The 20679-nt window shown below is 37.8% G+C and overlaps 2 long non-coding RNA genes across 2 annotated transcripts in view; one reads left to right on the forward strand and one right to left on the reverse strand.

The window, feature by feature from the left end:
* The window catches only part of LOC141544485 (uncharacterized), a 38704-nt gene that overhangs the window by 11353 nt on the left and 6672 nt on the right, over positions 1-20679 (reverse strand). Inside the window, exon 2 of the long non-coding RNA XR_012482613.1 lies at positions 9587-9696. This is a non-coding gene — a long non-coding RNA (uncharacterized LOC141544485). The remainder of the gene's footprint in view (positions 1-9586; positions 9697-20679) is intronic.
* Positions 5648-19416, forward strand: LOC141544486 (uncharacterized). Its single transcript, XR_012482614.1, has 2 exons — positions 5648-5731; positions 18406-19416. It is a non-coding gene; the product is annotated as an uncharacterized LOC141544486 (long non-coding RNA).

A 20679-nucleotide genomic window follows, 5' to 3' on the forward strand; every position in this document is an offset into this window, starting at 1 on the left:
GCCAGAAGTCAGGAGGACCTGAGTTCAAATCTGGCCTCAGACACTTAACACTTCTTAGCTGTGTGACCCTGGGCAAGTCACTTAACCCCAATAGCCTCAGCAAAAAAAAAAAAAAAAAAAAAAAAAAAGTTAAAAAATGTTTTCCTTAAAATTCCATTATGGGCCCAACTTATCACCCCAACCTTACCACGTGCTACTCTGCTACTACTATAGCTATAGTATCAGTATTCACAGAGGCTGGATAAGAGGAAAGCATTTTACAAATTTTAAGAACTATATAAATACAAGTTCTTATTGATATAACAGTAGCATCTCAGGGTCTCAGCAGATGAATAATAACAGAACTATGAACTCTGCCATCATTTCCTAAATGATATAAGGGGTTAGAGTCTTATAAAGCCTCTTTCCCAGGCTCCATTAACCTATGGCCCAAGCACACCTAGGAAAATAGGAAAGGGCTCACAGGATGTTGTCAAGGACAAGGCCATCACTTACTTGGTAACAGGGTTCTTATGATTCTTTACATTAGTATGGACTATGTCTTCTGACCTCCAACTGCTTACAAAATAGTTCACTACACCAAACTCTCCCCAGGAGGATAAATCCAACATGGAAAAATATAAACACATAAGAAAAACATCTCTGGGACCACTGAAGCTACATGCAAAAAGGTCTCACCTGGCTCTCTAATTCTATCTCCTAACAGCCCAGTCAGCTTTACCATAGTGGAGGTCTGTTTAGAAACCTTAATACAAAAGCCCTGGGTCATTGGTTCTGTTTTGGTAGTCTGGTCCCAAGCCATTGTAAAAAAGGAAGAGGTGGACACCCAAATCAATTGCCCTACTTCCTATTAGTGGTCATGAGGGAGAGCCTCTGCACCCTAAAGAAAACATGTCCAAAGATTATAGAATTTTGTGTTTACAGCAGCTCTTTTTGTAGTGGCAAGGAGTTAGAAACTGAGTGGATGCCCATCAGTTGAGGAATGACTAAATATGCAATAGTATATGAAGGTAACGAAATATTATTTTATAAGAAATGAGGAACAGACAGATTTCAGAAAAGCCTGGAAAGATTTATATGAACTGATGCTGAGTGAAGTGAACAGAACCAGGAGAACACTGTTCATAATAACAGAAGATTATGGGATGATCAATGTGATGGACTTGTTCTTCTTAGCAATACAGTGATTCAAAACAATTCCACTAGACTTGGGATGGAAAATACCATCTACATAATTATTTGTGATAGACTTTGCTCTTCTTAGTGGTGATTCAAGACAGTTTCAAAAGACTTGGAATGGAAAATGCCATCTGCATCTGGAGAACTGTGGGGACTGAATGTGGATCAAAGCATACTATTTTCAACTTGTTTTATTAGTTTGCCTTTTCTTTCTCATGGCTTTTTTCCCCATTTGGTCTGATTTTTCTTTTACAACATAACATATAGAAATATGTTTTGTTTTGTTTTGTTTTTAATTATAGAATTTAGGGACTTAGAGGGATCTGATGATTGCCTAATAATCCCCCTCATTTAATAGATGACAAGATCAAGAGAGATGAAGTATTCATAGTGGCCAAGCACATTAATGGCAGAGACAAGCTTCAGACATCACTCTTGACTCCCCGTCCAGCTACATTTCCATCCCATTACAATGTTTGGGGTTAAGTTTTCTTTACTTAAAAGCATCACCAGGGCTGTCTAAAAGCACTAGAGTCAGGTGACCCACATCCTAATTTTGGCTCTCTTCCTAACTAATCTCAAAATAAGCCACTTCCTTTCTCTGAGATTGAACTTCCTCTTATACAGGACGAGGAATGGAAGTTTGACCAGAGGCGAGGCTGGAATGCAATGAAAAAGCACTGTAGAGAACCAGGAATTGAACCCCAACTTTGATACTTATTATTTAATAAGTGACACTTCCCTGTCACTGAGCCTCAGTTTCCTGATCTGTAAATTGAAGAAGTTAGACTGGATGATCTCTGAGATCTTCAGCTCTACCATTCCATGATCCTAGGAAAGGGAAATGTCATCTATGCAGGACCACTGGCTATTGATTCCCAAGGGCCTTCACACTATAACACTAAAGGTGTGTCTTTCCCAACTCTCTCACATCTGGTAGTGTACTCTTCAAGGAAAAAATGAGATTTCTCCTATTCCTATGTTGCGTAAGCCATGCTGCCTACTTTTCTATTCTTCTCTTCATAGAATACTTAAGATTCATATCTGCTCATCCTACCTCTTTCCCCCATCCACATTAAGCTCTTAGGAGGCCCAGCATCCAGCCCAGTGCCTGACGGGTAGTAGGTGCTTACTAAATGCTTGTTGGAGAGGAATGAACTGTTTCAGAAAGCTGGCAGTGTAAGGGAAAATCAGAGCTTTGTATTTATAGCCAAGCTCCTATTCCCTACCCCCAAGGAAGCTGAATTTTGTTCAAAGACCCTTAAAGCAAGTGGAATCCAGAGCAATTGTCTAAACCTCAACTACCATATGCTTATGTTCATCACATTAATTTTTTTAAAAGTCAATAATTCACTTAAGCCATAATCTTATCTGTTTCAAGGGCAAAGATTATATAGTCTAATGTCCACAATAAAGAATAACTATCTATTGTTGGTTGGGTTTTTGAGAATAATGATTTAAGGGGGATTTCTTTGTCTTGATCAGATGTGGATATATTTACTAAGTCTAGAGCACAGTTATAGAAGATAAGATGGTAAAATTCAAACATAAAGGCAAAAACACTTTTGTTTATAAATAACTGCCTCTGTAAATTAGTCTGTCCTATACTTATTTGTTTACATTTTGGTTTCCACCAGTAGAATGTAAGCTCCTTGACACCAGGAACTGTTTGTCTCTCTTGTACATAATAAATGACATTTCTTGTTTGTCCTTCTCTCTCAAAGATATTTGTGACATCAGGGAAATGCCACCATGACATCCATATGAGGGAGCTGATATTTATTTGGCTCCTGAAGGGCTGTACTATTTTACATATATTATCTCTTTTTGATCATTACTCCTATTTTTCATGAGAGAAAACTAAGCTTAACACAGGGTAATTGACCTGCCGGGCCTCATAAAAATAAGTCCATTTCTGGGAAAGACCCTATCTTTAAAAGGCCAAGACATCCGGAGCCATCTCCAGTCATCTTGATCTATATCTTTCCACTGGGCCCAGAAGGCTCCAGAGGAGATAGTAAAGCTGATTAATTTGTATAGCCTTCCTTCATTTAAATCCAATCCATGACATCACCTTTCTGAGGGCATGGTCCTCTTTGAGAATAAATGACAAACAAAAAATTTCTGAGGCAGAATTAGACTCAGATCTTCTTCAATCCAAGCCTGGAATTTTACACACTGTGCCCAATTCATTTTCTCTACAAGAGACTGAATCTAAAAGTATAGGGGCTTTAATAAATATCTCCTGGATTGGGTTGGATTAAAGACTAAGATTTTGGCTTTTAAAAATTAGCTTTGGAAGTAAAAATATAAACTAAATGAATTCATGAATCATCATTGTCATTCTCATTATCATCCTCCATTGTTTACTCTGACCTTGCAAGGCTTTCAAAGGTCATTTTTTTTGCCATGGCTAGGTATTTACTGCATCTCAACCTTTAAGCTTATCACCAACTGTAACTTTCAACAAACACTGAGGCTTGATCTTTATCTACTAATGTCAGAGAATGTCCAGGAAATGAAAAACATAAACACTTACAGCTCAATGGGTTACTGAGTACCAGGGTGCTCCAAAACAATGGCTCCCATTCCATATGGAACACTAATCAGCATAATTACATTGGGGGAAAATAGAACCAAAGGGCTTTTTTCTTTTGTCAGGGGAATATGAAAAGAAATGGAAAAAAATATATCCTGAACCAGGAAAGGGTTGGAAAGCTTGGAAAGCTTGGATTGCAGTGACTTATTTAATCATTTATTGTTATTGCCATATGAGTGAACAAGTAAAAAGCATTTATTAAGCATTCACAAAGTGCCCAGTGATAAGAATACAGATGCAGAAGTGAAAACACTCTGCCCTCCAGGAAATTAGGAGAGATCTTGGTTTTTTTGTTGTTTTTTTTGGGGGGGCGGTATTTTGGTTTATAAAGTTACCTGGATGAAGACTAAAACCCTGGGGGAGTCAGAAGGAATCCTATGGCCATCTAATCCAATCTATACCCCCTATAGCACACCATACCCACCGACTGATCCTCCATTTTTATATATTGATATACCCTTTGTAGTAACAGTTGAAAATACTTCCATATTTATCCAATTCATGCTAGATACTATGCTTCTCAGGCCAGGTGAATGGATAGCTTTATTGTTGTTTTCAGTATCATCTGACTCTTCATGATCTCATTTAGGGTTTTCTTGGCAAATAGGATTTTGCCATTTCCTTCTCCAGCTCATTTTACAGATGAAGAAACTGAGGCACACAAGGTGAAATGACTTGCCCAGAGTCACACAGCTAATAAGTATCTGAGGCCAGATTAGAACTTTTGAAGACAGTTTTCCTGATTCTAAGTTCTGTGCTTTAGCTACTGGCTGTCTTAAAATTTCCATTTTAGATGCAAATAGACTGATAAATTCAATGGGAAAAATCACCAAGAGCAGTTTAAAGGGAAAGGTCTTAGACCCTCCTCACTGAGACCAACATATCCTCATGTAAAAAATAAACCCAACTTAGCCATCTCTGAGACAAGATTATGATCCTGAATTTGGATGTGAAGTTGGTGGGTTGGACCAATGCCCCATAAAAATTCAACTAGGATGTACTTATGAAATGACACAGGAACAGGAAAACTGTGACTAGATCTATACACGGCATGGCATCATGGATAGAGTATTGGACTTGGAGTTGGGTAGAATTAGAGATGAGACAGCACAAAGCTGGAATTTCTGCTTCAGACATTTCCTGACTGTGTGATACCTGGGGAGTCTGTAGAGGGTGTGCCTGTCTTTCTCTTCACAAATATCATCTTATTTGATCATCACAACATTCCTGGGAAGTAGCCACTGTTATTAACCCATTTAACAATTGAAAAAACTTAGACTAATAGGAGTTAACTGACTTATCCAGTGGGGTCACTATTACGTATTTGAGGGTATATTTAAATTTGGGTCTTGGCTGATTCCAGACCCAGTTCCCGACTCCCCACATCATCTGTCTAGGTAATCCTGTTAATTGGCTGAATAGGAATCAGAAGTGCATTTGGTACAGCTTCCTAAAGGAGGTATTTGGGGCTGGGACCATTTTAAGAGCCTAGCAGTGTTTTGCAAATAGGCTTAATAAATATTTACTGACTTGAATTAAATGAAGTGATTATAGTTTAAATCTCATTATCGTCTAAGGTATATTTTTTTTCCCTTCTTTTTTCAACCAGCTGCAGTTACATCTGCCTCGCTGGTTTAATCTGAGCCCTTTCAAAAACTTGGGCTTTCTTGAGTTTTCATATTTGAGGGTAATCATTATCTTAACAAGTGTCTAAGAAGTAACTAGCAAAATAAGTTGGGCCTGAATCCCCTGCCCTCTCCTCCCCTCCATAGGAAAGGCATCTCTGCCCGTCTGGGAAATGGCAACAACATGGTGTCTCTCTCACCTCAGTGTCTCCTTTTTTTCAAATTTCTATTCTGGAAGTGAAGATGGGAGGAGAAAAAAGGGACAGAAGCTAAGGAAAGAAAACCTGCATTCTCACTAGACTCAGCACTGAATCTCTAGGACTTACAGGTACCTAATACTAGGTATATTGGTGGCTGGAGAGAGGTACACGTAGCAATACTTTTATTTTCATTCTTATGCTTTTAGTTGACATAGTTAGTATTTTGTAACATTCACAAAAGCAAAGAATGGGTGGCTTTAAGTAACAATTGAAATCAATCAGCAAGCATTTATTAAGCACCTACTGAGTACCAAGGGCAGCTCAGTGGCAAGATGGATAGAGTCCGAAGTCAGGAACTCATCTTTTCGAGTTCAAATCTATCTTCAGCTGTGTGGCTCTGGAAATTCACTTCACCTTATTTGCCTCAGTTTCCTCATCTGGAAAATAAGCAGGAGAAGGAAATGGCAAATACTCCAGGATCTTTGCCAAGAAAACCCCAAATGGGGTCACATGCCTGGAATGATTCAATCATTGTGTGCCAGGCATGGTGTTAGGTACCAATAATGAGATAATAGTTTGTAGCTGGGTGGGCCTTGAGACAGAATCATTGAAAACAATCTGGAAATCAAGCTATTCCTTGAGGCAAGCAGGGAGGAGCACTGATAGGAATATAAAGGGACCTTTTTATTTTGATTAGGCCTATCATTATCCTAAGTAGGCCTCTGTTGAAGTAGTCCTAGTAGGTCCAATCCCCTGCTTTTGACAAATCCTACAATTACCATCCAATCAAAAGGCCAAGTTATGATGTCAATCCCTGAGGTTATATTTCCTCCATAAAATAATCTTCTGTACCTCAACATCCTCCCATAGAACTTTTTTGGGTGCTGAATCCTTGTTAGGGATACCCTGCTGTCAACAGCCTCTTGATTTGGAAATGGCTTAAACCTACAAATGCTTTTGAAACAATCCATAAAATTGGCCCAAGACCTCCATGTACTTTGGGGATCCTATACTCTGTATCCCATCATTTGGTGAGCTGTACAGAGAGTCCTGGAATCCCAATATACCCTCTCCCAACATAGGAAGACCATGTGACCTTAGGCAAGTCACAACCCCAATTGCCTCAGGAAAAAAAAAAAAAAAGATATTTTCAGTTCTGTCTGACTCTTCATATGACCTAATTTGGAGTTTTCTTGATGTGGTTTGCCATTTTCTTCTCCAGCTCATTTTACAGATGAGGAAACTGAGGTAAACACTTAACCCTGTTAAGTGTGACTTGTCTAGAGTCACACAGCTAGTAAGTGTCTGAGGGCATATTTAAACTCATGGAGATGAGTCTTTCCGACTCCAGGGCTGGCACTCTATTCATTGAGCCACCCAGCTGCACCCTCTGGGAAATAGACCCTGGGTAAATCCCTTAGTGTCTCAGTACTCCAGACTAAAAGTTCTAAAGGCTCTAAAGTATTGATAATGATAACTTATCTATAATTATGAAGAGAGAGTCAATACTGGAATTTTCCTCAGACTAGAGAAATCACAGATTCAGGCAAACCCTCCCCGTCCGCACCCCCCAAAAAATGAAGGTAAAGGAATTTGAGGAAGATTGGGACCAGAATCCAACTGGTTTGACTTTTAGTGAAGGATGTACCTTTACTACTGAAGACATTGCAGAATACAGAGAGGAAACAGAATGGGGTTAGATGCAGGTTGCCACGGCGACCAGCCTCCTCATGCTTGTGGGTAGCATCTGGGTAGCAGCCTCAAGTCAGAGGATGAGGAGAGAGCTGGTTTCTCTCTGCCTCATAAGTCATGTCTACAATTCTGTCCACTGTGGCTGGAGTAGATAAAGCACGGACAGCAATCTCCTGGCCATGGCAGATAGGTAAATACTGGACACTCCATGTAGGTCATGAAAGAATTCATCTTCACATGTACAGGAAAAGACTTGCTTGGGCTGCTGTTATTTTATATTGCTATCCTTCATTTTTATATCATCTACATTTTTCAATAGGTAACTTCCCCTTCTACTCCCAGAAAATTTTTCCTCATAACAGAATAAGCAAGATAAAACATCCAATAGTTCAACAAAGCTAACCAATGTCTGATGTATATAATATTTCACACCCATAATCCCCCACCTCAGCAAAGATACTTTGTTATTCTTATTCTATATCTCGTGGCCAACTTCCTCTGCACTGTCTGTTCTACATCATCCTTTCTCCTTCCCCAGAAGCTCCCAAACTGGGGTTAAAGCATCAATAAACATCTTCCCACCTCTTCCTCCAAGCTAAGTCACCCGCCTCTGATGACCAATTAACGCTTTCTTTCCAAAGTCCCAGTGGAATCCACAGCTGATAACTATGAGGAAAAAAATCTAGCTAAATGAAAGTCTCCATGCTCTTTGCAGCTTTCCTTATCTATCCTCTCCCAAGGTGCTGCTTCTTCCTCTGGTTCCTCAGCCTGTTCCCATGAGCTAGATCTTGAAGAGGCAGCTGCAGCTCATTCTACATGGAAGGAGAAGGGAGTCACCTGGGACCATTGAGATCTATGGATTTTGCTTTAGCTGGAAGGGAGGAAGAAGCAACTCTAGTACCACAGAAAAGTGTTCCCATAGATAACTTACTTTTCCTTCATTAAATGGATTCCTGGCATTTCTCATTTTGTCTCTTTCTTTTTCTTTATCTCTGTCTCTTTCTATCCCTGTCTCTCCCTCTCTCCTTTCTTTCTCTCCCTTCCTCTGTCTGTCTTTCTCTGTCTCTGTCTCTCCCTCTCTCCTTCTTTCTTTCCCTCCCTTCCTCTGTCTGTCTTTCTCTGTCTCTGTTTCTGTATGTCTCTGTCCCCCTCCGTCTCTTTCTATCTCTCTGTTTCTATTTCTATCTCTCTCTGTCTCTCTGTTTCTTTCTGTCTCTGTGTCTGTCTCTACTTCAGTCTCTTTGTTTTGGTTTCTCTTTTTCTCCCTCTCTGTCTGTCTCTCTCTGTCTCTTCTTCTTTTTCTTTCTCTCTCTCTGTATCTCTGTCTCTGCACCTCTCTGTCTCTGTGTGTGTATCTGTGTCTGTGTCTGTCTCTGTTTCGGTCTCTATGTATGTCTTTGTCTCTCTCAGTCTCTCTGTCCCTGTCTCTATCTCTGTCTCTTTCTGTCTCTCTGTATCAGTCTTTTTGTTTCTGTTTCTTTATCTCTGTCTCTGATTCTATATGTGACTCTCTCTCTCCTCTCTTCCTCTCTCTCTCTCTCTCTCTCTCTCTCTCTCTCTCTCTCTCTCTCTCTCTCTCTCTCTCTCTCTCTCTCTCTCTCTCTCTCTCTCTCTCTCTCTCTCTCTCTCTCTCTCTCTCTCTCTCTCTCTCTCTCTCTCTCTCTCTCTCTCTCTCTCTCTCTCTCTCTCTCTCTCTCTCTCTCTCTCTCTCTCTCTCTCTCTCTCTCTCTCTCTTTCTCTCTCTCTCTCTCTTCCTCTCTCTGTCTCCATTTCTGTCTCTGTCTTTCCCTTTTTCTGTCTGTCTGGCTCTCTTTATCAGTCTCTTTGTTTCTGTTTTGTTTTGTTTTTTTTTTTAATCTCTTTTTTTTCTCCCTTTCTGTCTCTGTCTCTGATTCTATGTGTGGCTCTCTGTCTCCATCTCTTCCCCTCTGCCTCTGTCTCTCTATGTCTCTCCGTGTCTGTCTTTCTGTGTGTCCCTCTGTATGTTTCTCTCTCTCTTTGTCTCTGTTTCTTTCTGTCTCTCTCCATCTCTGTATCTCCCTTTTTCTGTCTCTCTGTCTCTCGATTTGAACTCATCTCCACCAACTCCACATTCAGCACTCCTCCTACTGCCTTCAATCCCAGCAAACAAATTACTTCCACTGACCTCTACAGAGCCACAGGGAGAGGAGTCACAGGAGGGCACACTGGGAGGATTGCAACCAGCTTCCTTTTTGCCCGGAGCAAATATGAGCCCTGACACTAATAGTTTTTTATCCAGCCAAGCCCTAGGGAAAATCAAATGAACTTACTTTTTATTTTATTTTTAAGTATTGGTCCAAAGGCCTTCCTGTCTCCACATTTGGACACTTAACTTTTGGGGTTGTATGGTCCTTTGAGAGGAAGCAGGATCTCACTTACACTGTAATATAAGAGCAGCATTTACATAACACTTTGCATATGACACTTTAGCTTTTATGATTTCATGGGATATCCCACCATCCCTGAGATACTGCAAATATTATCCGGGTTTTACAGCTCACCTCAGCAAGGCGCTAGGGTCATCGGATCCCTTGGCTAGAGAGACTTTTGCCCTGTGCTGTCTGCCAGCAAAGTTTCATTTGAAGATTCCATTCTCTTCCAAACTTTTTTCACATGCATACATTTCTAGATTTTTTTTTTTTTTTTTTTTTTGGATGTTGGAAGGGACCTTTGATCTCATAAACAAGCCTTTAAATTTGGAGATTATTTGTCTCCCTTGTCAGATGGATAATGAATTTCCAAATGCCAGGGGTGAGTGATTTGAATGAAATGACCTGGCTAGTTAATGTCAAAGCTATTTCTAGAAACCAGGCTAGTGAATCCTAGTCTATGGTGTTTTTTTTCTACTATGTCATACTTCCTTATATAGTTTACAGGCAAGGGTGTGCTGGTTAATGTTTAACAACCAGCTCTCGAGAAAAGAGGGGAACGACATTCCAACAACATTTTAAAGTATAGTCTGCACTCTTAAAATTTTCTCTATCATTTTTCTCAGCTCTCAACAATCAACAAAACAATAAATTAAGCTCCATTTTCGTAGCTCCTGTTGAAAATGTGACAATTGGGTCTCTCAAGTATATTTCTGAGCTGCTTTCTTCACATCCTACAGATAACTCTGTATTTCATTGTACCTTGTATGTCAGGTCCCATAATGGAAGTAAAGCTATGAATTCCCTGAATAAAGAATGCTCCTTTCTCTGACTTCCCAATGAGGCCTTTGATTTGATACTAACCCAGCTTCCCAGCCCTGAAACTCTGCCTTTGGAGACAAACTCTGTGGGAGAGGACCAATACACACACACCTGGACTTGGCTACCTGAAGGGAAACTTCACTATTTACACAGACCCTCCAAGGAAATAGGTAACATCCCCTTCTGCACTTTCATGAAGACTAAGAACAGTTGTCAAAAAAAGATATATTGATTAGGAATGAAAGTTAGAAAGAGAGGGGCTTGAAAGATGGAGGAGCAATGATAAGAGAGAGAGATGTAAAAGAGAAGAAAAATCCATATAAAAGGAAACCAAGTTTTAAGGAAACAATCAGGACCTGTCCCTCGGCTGGATGCTGTAATGGTTTGGGTTCAGATGGAAAGCAGGACCCACCAAGAGAAGGAATACTTGGCTCATAAACAATCCAGATTCTTCATCGGGTTCAGGGCAATGCTATTTCTGGAAGACTGGAGAGGCCCTTGGGGAAAAGTAGAGATTTTTTAGAGATGAAAGAGAAGTTGATTTGATTATCTATCTAATGGCTGGGTGATAATCCTTTGCCTTTTTTTTGTTTATTTGTTTGTTTTGGTTTTTTTGGGTCAAATTAAGTTTAGAGTTTTCTTAGGCAGAGTATGTCATTCTCTCTCTGTTTCTGTCTCTCTTTTCTCTGTGTCTCTCTGTCCCTGTCTCTATTCCTATCTCTGTCTCTTTCTCTATATCAACCTCTGTTTCTGTTTCTTTCTCTCTCTGTGTCTCTGTCTCTCTATCTCTGATTCTCTTTGTCTGTCTCTATCTCTTCCTCTCTGCCTCTGTCTCTCTATGTCTCTCTATATCTGTTTTTTAACCTTTAAGATTCCTTAGAAGAACAAGATTCTGATACTGAGGGAGAACCTCAGGAAGAGATAGGAACCAAGAAGCAATCCAATGAAACATGATAATTCTGAAAGATTTACAATGAAAAATGCCCAAAAATGCCAGGCAAAGAACTGGTGAAAGTTGAATGCAGAACAAAGCTTTTATTAAGAAAAAAAAAAAAAACTTTCTCTATTTTCTTGTTGGGTTCTTATTGTTGCTGTTGGTTTGTGTTTTCTTTTGCAACATGACTAATATGAAAATATATTTTGCATGATTGCATATGTATAATTCATGTCAAAGTGATTGCCTTCTCAAGGAGGGGGAAAAGAAAGGTGGGAAGGAATTTGAAACTCAAAAATAGTTAAAAACAAATACTTAATATTGCTTTTACATGTAATTCAGGAGAAAAAAGAAAACTTTTTTTTTTTTTTTTTTTTTTTTTTAGGGGGGAAAGGTTAAGCAAAGTCTCTTTGAGTCCAGGTCTGCAGTTCTTTTTTTTTTTTTTTTTTTAAATTAATTTTATAATTATAACATTTTTTGACAGTTCATATGCATAGGTAATTTTTAACAACATTGTCCCTTGCAGTTCTTAACCGGGATTAAGGATGTATCTATGTATAAATATGTACTATCTCAGGACTTATTTACATCTCAGAGGCAGCTGGTGGATAATCTAGGCCTGAAGTCAGGAAGACTTGATTTTAAATGAGGTTCCAGATATTTACTAGCTATGTGATCTGGATAAGATTTTAAACCCTGGTTTGCCTCTGTTTTTTCAAATATAAACTGGGAATAATAGTAGCATCTACCTCGTAGTTGTAAGGATCAAAGGAGATGATATTTCCAACATGTTTGACATGATACCTGGCTCATAGTGGATTCTATATAAATGCTTATTCCCTTCCTTCCCCTTATTAGAGAGAGGAAGATTTCTTGAACCCCAGCAATAATAGTCAGAACTCAAAGCACCCAGCCCAAGCTCCTTCCAATGTTGGCTGCATTTTTTTGTGTGCTCATTTTTTTTTTTTTTTTTTTTATACCAGTAAGCTGAAAGGAAAGCAGAAACCATTATCAGGAATTTAGGCAAATAATCTCTGAGAAAAAAAGAAGCTAAACAAATTCTGCATATTGTTTTTAATGATCCCATTTCCTGGAAAACTATTTCGATCTTCTTTTTCTGTGTTCTTTAGCTTGATCCTAAAAGTTCTCCCATGTTCCTGTCCCTTCCCACTTGGCAAAAATCTAACATTTTGGATTTTTTTAGTCTTGAATAACCTCTGACCCCCAGCCAGGGTATCTGGATTTTCAGGACACTAGCCAGGGAGTCAGGAGATGCACATTCAAATCTGCTTCTATCACTATCTTTGTGGGAACAAACGTGGGAAAATCCCACATAACTCCGCATTTCTTTACATAGTCTGAAGGCCTTTGGGTCCCTTTCGGAGCTTCATTCTTTTCAAAAGTGAAAGGAAAGGATTGGTAAACACTTGACCATGTGCATCCCATAACACTCCTGAAGGGAGATTAAAATGTATTTTGGAAATAGGTAGCAAAATAAATAAAATATAGTAAACCATAGATAACATTGCATTTTAAAATTAAACCAATATACAGTCTGCAGGGGCACTTATGTAAGATTAGTAGCCATTGTCCATAATGGCCATTGACACCACTGGACTAGATTCATATTCTCAAAGTACAGTCCAAAGACCCACAGGGTCCAAGATGCAAAATAATTTTCATGATAGTACTAAGACATTTTAATTTTAAACATGAGAAATAATGGCTAAAACTCATATAAGTAAAAGCTCTTTGAGGTATTTAATAATTTTTAAGAGTGTAAAGGAATATTAAGCTCCTAAAATTTGAGAACTTAGTACTTTGTGGAAGATTGAGGATTCTCGTCCATCCAAGAAACTTCTCTCAATCTTAATCTAAAGGTTCGATAAATTCAAGAAACAAATATTAAGATATCCATAAACAAAATGAATAAATGAAAAAGTATTCATTTAGAGCATATGATATACCATGGGAGAGTTGTCTTGTGCAATAGTAGTTACAGTAAGGAACCAGAAGCTTTTAACATTACTTTCTCTCTACTCCCTAACATCTTCCCCCCCCCCTCAAGTTAAAAAGATATGAAGCATTAGGAAATTTACATATTATTGATTTAAATGAACAAGATCAAACTGTGATGAATTTAGTTCTTTTCAATAATGTGGTGATTCAAGGCAATTTCAATAAACTTGAGATGGAAAATGCCAATCATATTTAGAAAGAGAACTATGGAGACTGAATGTGGATCAAGGCATAATATTTTCACCTTTTTTGTTTAATTTTTCTTGTATTTTTCCCCTTTTGATCCAATTTTTCTTGCATGGCATGATAGGTACAGAAGTATGCTTAAAAAGTCTGCACATTAGGGGCAACTAAGTGGCCCAGTAGATAGAGTACCAGCCCTGAAGTCAGGAGGACCTGAGTTCAAATCTGGTCTCAAACACCTCCTAGCTGTGTGACCCTGGGCAAGTCACTTAACCCCAATTGCCTCAGGGGGAAAAAAAAAAGTTTGCACATGTTTCACCTCTATTGGATTGCTTATTGTCTTGAGGGGGGTGAAAAAAATTTGGAACACAGGGTTTTACAACACAGGGTTGAAAACTATTTTTACATGTGTTTGGAAAAATAAAATACTATTGAAAAAAATGTCCAAGATCAGCTGCTTTCATGGCCATTGGGGCAAGTTGTTTTCATTCACCCATTCTGCCGGGGAAGTCTTCCCATTCTTGCGGTAGATGCCCCTCTAACTCATTTACTCTCAACTTAGATTAGTCCATCTACCAACATGGTTTAGCCCATATACCAAGACAAATTTACCAGTGTATGGCCCCCACTACAGCTTCTTGGAGTCACAGCTGAGAGCTGGGTGAAAATGGACCTCAAAGATGGAAGAGCAAAGCATCTATCTGGCAAGCCTTCACTTCAGAAGTGTTAGTCCTCCCTTAATCAATGCTGGTTATGTTGATGATTCAATAACAATATACCTATATGGACTTTGTTTCATGGGGAGGAGGGGCATGGAGAAGGGTTCTTCATGGCATGAATGGCATTCAATCTGCATTATTGGAAGAAATACCCCTATGAGTGACACTATAGATATTTTGAAGTATGGAGTAAATTTCCAGTTCACCTACTCTTGCTATATTTTACAGGTAGTCTTATCCCTACTTTATGGATTAGGAAACTGAGACTCATAATTGATGTGATTCAATTCCTTAGAAATTGAAACTGAGTGATTTAAGTGACTAGTTCAAAGTCTCCTGGCTGGCAATTGATAGAGATTCAAATCCAGGGTTCCTATTCCAAACCCTGTGGTCTTTCTAATTATGCCAAACAGAATGCCCAATTTTGAATCTGTACAAGTCAGACTGGGGAAAACAGGACTAAAATTAAACTAAATTAAACTAAAAAACAAGACTAAAATTAATCTTTGTCCCCAAAAAAGTATTTACACAGACCAATCAATAAGGTAAACATGGGAAACACCCACTTGCCAGGCAGTTTTCAAGCACTTGTAAAAATGATTTTATATGTAAATGTATATGTAAATGTTGCTGCTCAATAATGGATTTGTGTGGCATTCTCCAAATTAATTTGATTGAGGAACACTCTTAGGTTGAAATACATTGATACAGTCTAGAAATACCCCTCTAGGGCATACAGAATTCTGTGGAATAAGGCAAGGCAGGGGAAAAGTAGAAGCAAGATGGAGGAAATTAGGCCTGTTTTTATATTGAAAGAATACTACATACAATTATAATTGTCCATTTAAAATGGCAATTATCAGTATGATTAAGAGTACATGTAAAACCAATCTTAATTTAGTAGAGGAAAATTTCCCATCCCATTGGAGGGAAAATTATATATATTTGTTCTCTATAGGAAAAAAAAATTCACGGGCTACCAAATAATTTCCCCCAAAAAAATGTTGTCGTTTTGGTAGTATACAGACAACTCATATCCCATGTTATACAATTTTGTAGATTTTGACAGTATTTTATTTTTCCAAATACATGTAAAAATAGTTTTCAACCTTGTGTTGTAAAACCCTGTGTTCCAAATTTTTCTTCGCCCCCCAAGACAACTAATAACTCCCTCAATCATTCAGCATCCCTGAGGAATTTTTTTTTGAGAACTTTAGTTGACAGAGGAAAAGCTTAGATTTAGGAAAATGGACTTGTTAACATTTAACTGGATCAGAAACAAAGCAATACATGAAATAGGCATTTGGATTAGTAATGGAAGTTATAAAATATCAGGTTTTAAGACACTAAAACACATCTTATAGGTGTTAGGAAGAGTAATATTTCTGTTAAAAACAGCCTGATTTTCTTGGATTTCTTCAAGTACCATAATTTAATATCTTATCTACATAGCATGAATGCACAGTATTCCCATTAAATACTTCATTTGCCAAGAATGCCAAGAAAATCAATCTCCATTTATTGTGCAGAATGGATGTAATTTGGTAAATGGAAAATAAACTTTTTCTCCTTGCAGTTTAGGCAGAAATAAGTTATGGGAACTACCTTGAACATATCTTCTTCGTGTACTGAATTTAAATCCCAACAGTACTAAATTGTAACCTAAATATGTGTTAAATACAGTAATGAGGTCAGGTTGCTTTTTGTGTTCAGACATTTAATCAACGCTATCCACAGAAAAAGGAATAGACATAATTTGTCCCTTTAAGTCTCTCATTCCCCTCCTTTCTAAGATACAATGATTCTAAGATAATATTTATCCTAACAGAAGGGTATTGAAATTGGGTAGGATTAAGATCCATGATTAGAATGTGTTTCTGGAAGTTTATGCCATAGTAAAAAAGAAACAGAATAGGAAAAAGAAGAGAAGGAAGATGGAGCAGCAATTTATATTAAGACAATAGAGGTACTATGGATGGGAAGATAGGCACAGGTATTATCAGTAGAATTTTGAATTTTTTTGAATTAATACCAACTGCTTTGGAAAGCAATTTGGTATTGTGCAAATAAAATGACTAAAATATCTATATCTTTCAACCCAGATAACCCAAAGGTGTTTGTTGATAAAAAGAAATTCCCCCCCAAAAAAAAAAAGAGAAATGTCCATTTACACCAATTTTTAAACTTTTTTTAAAAATCAAGGTCCAAATGCTTTTTTTTTCCCTATTGTTCTTTTCTTCTCCTTGAAAAGATAAACAATATATTGATTATTAATGTGACATCATGCAAAACATATTTCTGTATTAGCCATGTTGCAAAAGAAAACACAGACAAAAATAAAAGAAAATTAGAGAAAGTAAAAGAAGTATATTTCAATCTGCATTCAGATTTCATCAGTCATCTCTCTGGAAAAAGATAACATTTTCCATGAAATATTCAATGGAATTGTCTCACCAAAATATTTGTAATAGCATTTTTATAATACAAAGAACTGGAAACAAAATAAATATCTACAATTGGGAATTAGCTAAACAAACTGTGATAAGTTAATGGAATGGAATGATTTATTTCCATGCTGTAAGAAATGATAAATATAATGAATATGGAAGAACATGGCACTACTTATTTGAGCTGATGCAAACTGAAGTCTCCAGAACTAGGGGTAAGATATGCACAATGACTGCAACAATATAAATAGAAAGAACTCCAACCACAAAACAATGGAAAACAAATGTTGTGAAATTATAAAAAATAAGTATAGCTAAGTAGGAGTGGAGGAAAGAAAAGAAAAGAAAAGCATAGATTCCAGGAATAGGGAAAGGGGGAGGAGGAAAATAAACATAGCTCCAAAGAGAAGAGTCTAAAAGACTAAAAGGACACTAAGACTCCTTTTCCAACTCCATTGTAGAGGTGGGAAGTACACAAGTGTGGAACGTTGCATATATTGTCAAATTTTTTTGATAAATTAATGAGCTCTCCTGATTTTTGAAATATCTTCTTTCTCTTTTTCTTTAAAAAAGTAATTAGTTAAATAAGATGGGGAGACAGAAAGATATAGGTGGAAATTTAGGAGGATAAAAATTTTTAAATATCAATAAAATTAATTTTTTTTTTCAAAAAAAATCTACTTTTGAGGGTTCTCAAAGAGTATGTTAGTGGAACACATATCATAGATGATTTGATTGAGCTGGAAAAGGATTAGGTTAGGTCCAGTGACAAACCAACCTAGATAACTTCAGAGAGTTTCACCATCAGCCTTGTTTCAGGGTGATTAGTTTCTGGCTGGCTATAACTCCTAAACTCTGAAGGGTAGAGCAAATTACATTAGTAGAGGAAGTATTTATACCAAAGAAATTAGATGTAACCCTGGGTCCAAGTCTTAGGTTATTTGTTTGTATAAGATTCACTTCAATTAATCAATCACTAAACATTTATTAAATGCTTATTATATCCCAGATTTTGTGATAAATATTAGAGATACAAAAAGAGGCAAAAGATCAAGGATCTTACAATCTAATGGGGGAAACAATATAGAAACAAATTTATTTTTTTTTAAAAGCCATATACAGGATAAATTTGAATTAATTAACATGGGGAAAACACTAAGATTAAAAGTCATTAGAAAAGGTTTCCAAATTAAAATGAGACTTAAAGGAAGACAGGGAAGTTTATAGTTCAAGTGAAACAGAGAAAACCTTCCTGCCATAAGACATAGCCACAAAAAAAAATGCCAGAAAATGAGAAATGGAGTATATTGTTGGAGAACAACCAGGAAGCCAACATAATCTGATCAAACCATATACTGTTGGGGAATAAGTTGAAAGAAGACAAGAAAGGTCACAGGTGATTAGATGGTATCTTATGATGAAACATGCCCTCCAGTTCCTGATGGAGAGGTCATGAATGTGTGCAAAGTGAAGATTGGAACAGATTTGGGGCATGGCAACTTCAAGAGTCTGTTTCACTTGACTATCCGTATTTGTTACATGGGTATTATTGTGTGTGTTTTTTTTTTTTTTTTTTTTTTTTTTTTTCTTTTGCAGTGGGGGAAGGATAAGGAGAGAGAGAAAAAGATTTTTTGGTTGAAAAAACCTTAGTTAAAAAAAGACTTATCTACCCTGGAAAGACATATATGAACTGATGCTGAGTGAAGTGAGTAGAATCAAGAGAACATTGTACACATTAACAACTAGATTATGGGATGATCAACTGTAGTGGACTTGACATTTCTCAGTAATGTGATGATTCAAGACAATTCCCTAATATGTATAGCATATGTTTAACATATATTGGATTACTTGCTGTCTAAGTGGGAGGTTAGGGGAAAGGAGGAGAGAAAAATTTGGAACACAGGATTTTACAAGGGTGAATGTTGAAAACTATCTTTGATTATATTTTGAAAATAAAAATCTATTTTTAAAAAAGATAATTCCCATAGACTTGGGATGGAAAATGCCATCTGCATCCAGAGAGAGAACTATGGAGACCAAATATGGATCAAAACATAATATTTTCATCTTTTTTGTTGTTTGTTTTTTTTCTCATGGCTTTTTCCCTTTTGGTCTGATTTTTTTTTTTTTTTTTGGTACAACATGATATATATGGAAATATGTTTAAAAGAACTGAATGTATTTGACTTGTTAAGGACCCTGCCTGGATGAAGGGGCAGGTCAATTCTCGGAGAGCCTCTGCAGCTGTGGATCATGACACTTGAGGGAGCTGAGGGGCAGCCTTTGCTGGTGCAGGTGTTCCTTGTGGATTGGGAAATAAATTGGAGGCAAGAGGGAAGAGGAGAGAGGTCAGACAATGCAACTGCTTCTCAGTCTCCTTGTATCATCATCCTCTCACATGAAGAGATCCGTTCTACAGCTCTGAGTTAGACCTCCAGCAGCCACTGGCAAGTGACTCCCTTATCACAACATTAACTCATATCAGATTACTTGCTGTCTTGGGGAAGGGGGAGGTAAGGGAAGAAGAGAGAAAAATTTTAAACACAAAATTTTACAAAACTGAATGTTGAAAACTATCTTTATATATATTTGGAAAAAAATAAATAATCTTGAGAAGAAAAAAGACTTTTTTCCTTGGTAGTAAGAATGATGACTAGATGCTTAGTGTCTTAGGAGAAAAGACATGTTTTTTTCCCATTTTCAGAGAGAACACACAGTGTTCCAGTCTCTGTTTGGGAAGAAATCAGAAGAGAAAGAGAATAGACTTTGAAAGACCTCTCTGCAGCACCACTGTTGGTCCCTCTCTCCTCCTTGACACTCTCTTCTCTGAAGGTTTTCAGGACCCCCCCCCCCTTTCTCCTGGTTCTCTCCTGGACATGGAAACATGTCCAAAACAGATTTACTTATTTTTCCCACTAAATCCTCCCTAGGTCCTACCTTCTCTATTATTGTAGAGGCCAATACCATCCTCAAGTCCCTCAGGCCCAAAGCCTAAGAGTCCACCTGGATTCCTTAGTGGCTCCCCCCAAAATCCAAGTTATGACCAAGGACTGTCTATTTCGCCGCTGCAGCATCTCTCAAATTTGGCCCTCTGACACTGTCGCGTCCCAATGCAGGCCCTCATCACCTCATAACTGGACTTTTACCATAGTTGCTAGGAGGTTGAGGGGGAGTGATCCAAATTATCCTCCATTCAGCTACCAAAGTTATTTTCCCAAAGTGCAGGTCCAACCATGTCACCACAGCCCCTTGCTATTCAATAAACATTGGCTTCCTGTCAACTCCAAGATCAAATATAAAATCCTTTATTGTGTGCTCAAAGCCTTCATAACCCAAACCCCCTCCTATCTCTCCATTCTTCTTACACCTTACTTTTGGACACAGTCGTTTTAATCCAATTACACTGCCTACTGGCTATTACACAAGCAATATACTCCATCTCTCTGCTCCAGGGACCTTTTCTGGCTCTTTCACATGCCTGAAATGCTCTCTCTTCTCCCCTCTGACTACTGACTTCTCTAGCTTAATTTAAATTCCACCTAAAACCTCATCTTCTACTGGTGGCCCTCCCTAATCACTTTAATCCTAGCCTCACTTTTAATTATTAATTATTTCCTAAGTATCCTGTGTATAGCTTGCTTTGTATATATGTTTGTTTATTCTCTTACCCATTGGGTTGGGAGCTCTTTGAGAAACTGGACTATCTTTTACCTTTTTTTTGTATCCCTAAAGGTAATACAGTGCCTGGCATATAATAAGTGCTCAATAAATGCAGATATATAAGAGAAAGCCCCAGTGCTTCAAAATGTTCCTATTTCTAGCTTGCCTTCCTAGAGTCTTTGGAGACTTGATGAGACAGAGGCTTCT

The sequence above is a fragment of the Sminthopsis crassicaudata genome, chromosome 5 (assembly GCF_048593235.1).
Source record: "Sminthopsis crassicaudata isolate SCR6 chromosome 5, ASM4859323v1, whole genome shotgun sequence".
Lineage (NCBI taxonomy): Eukaryota > Metazoa > Chordata > Mammalia > Dasyuromorphia > Dasyuridae > Sminthopsis > Sminthopsis crassicaudata.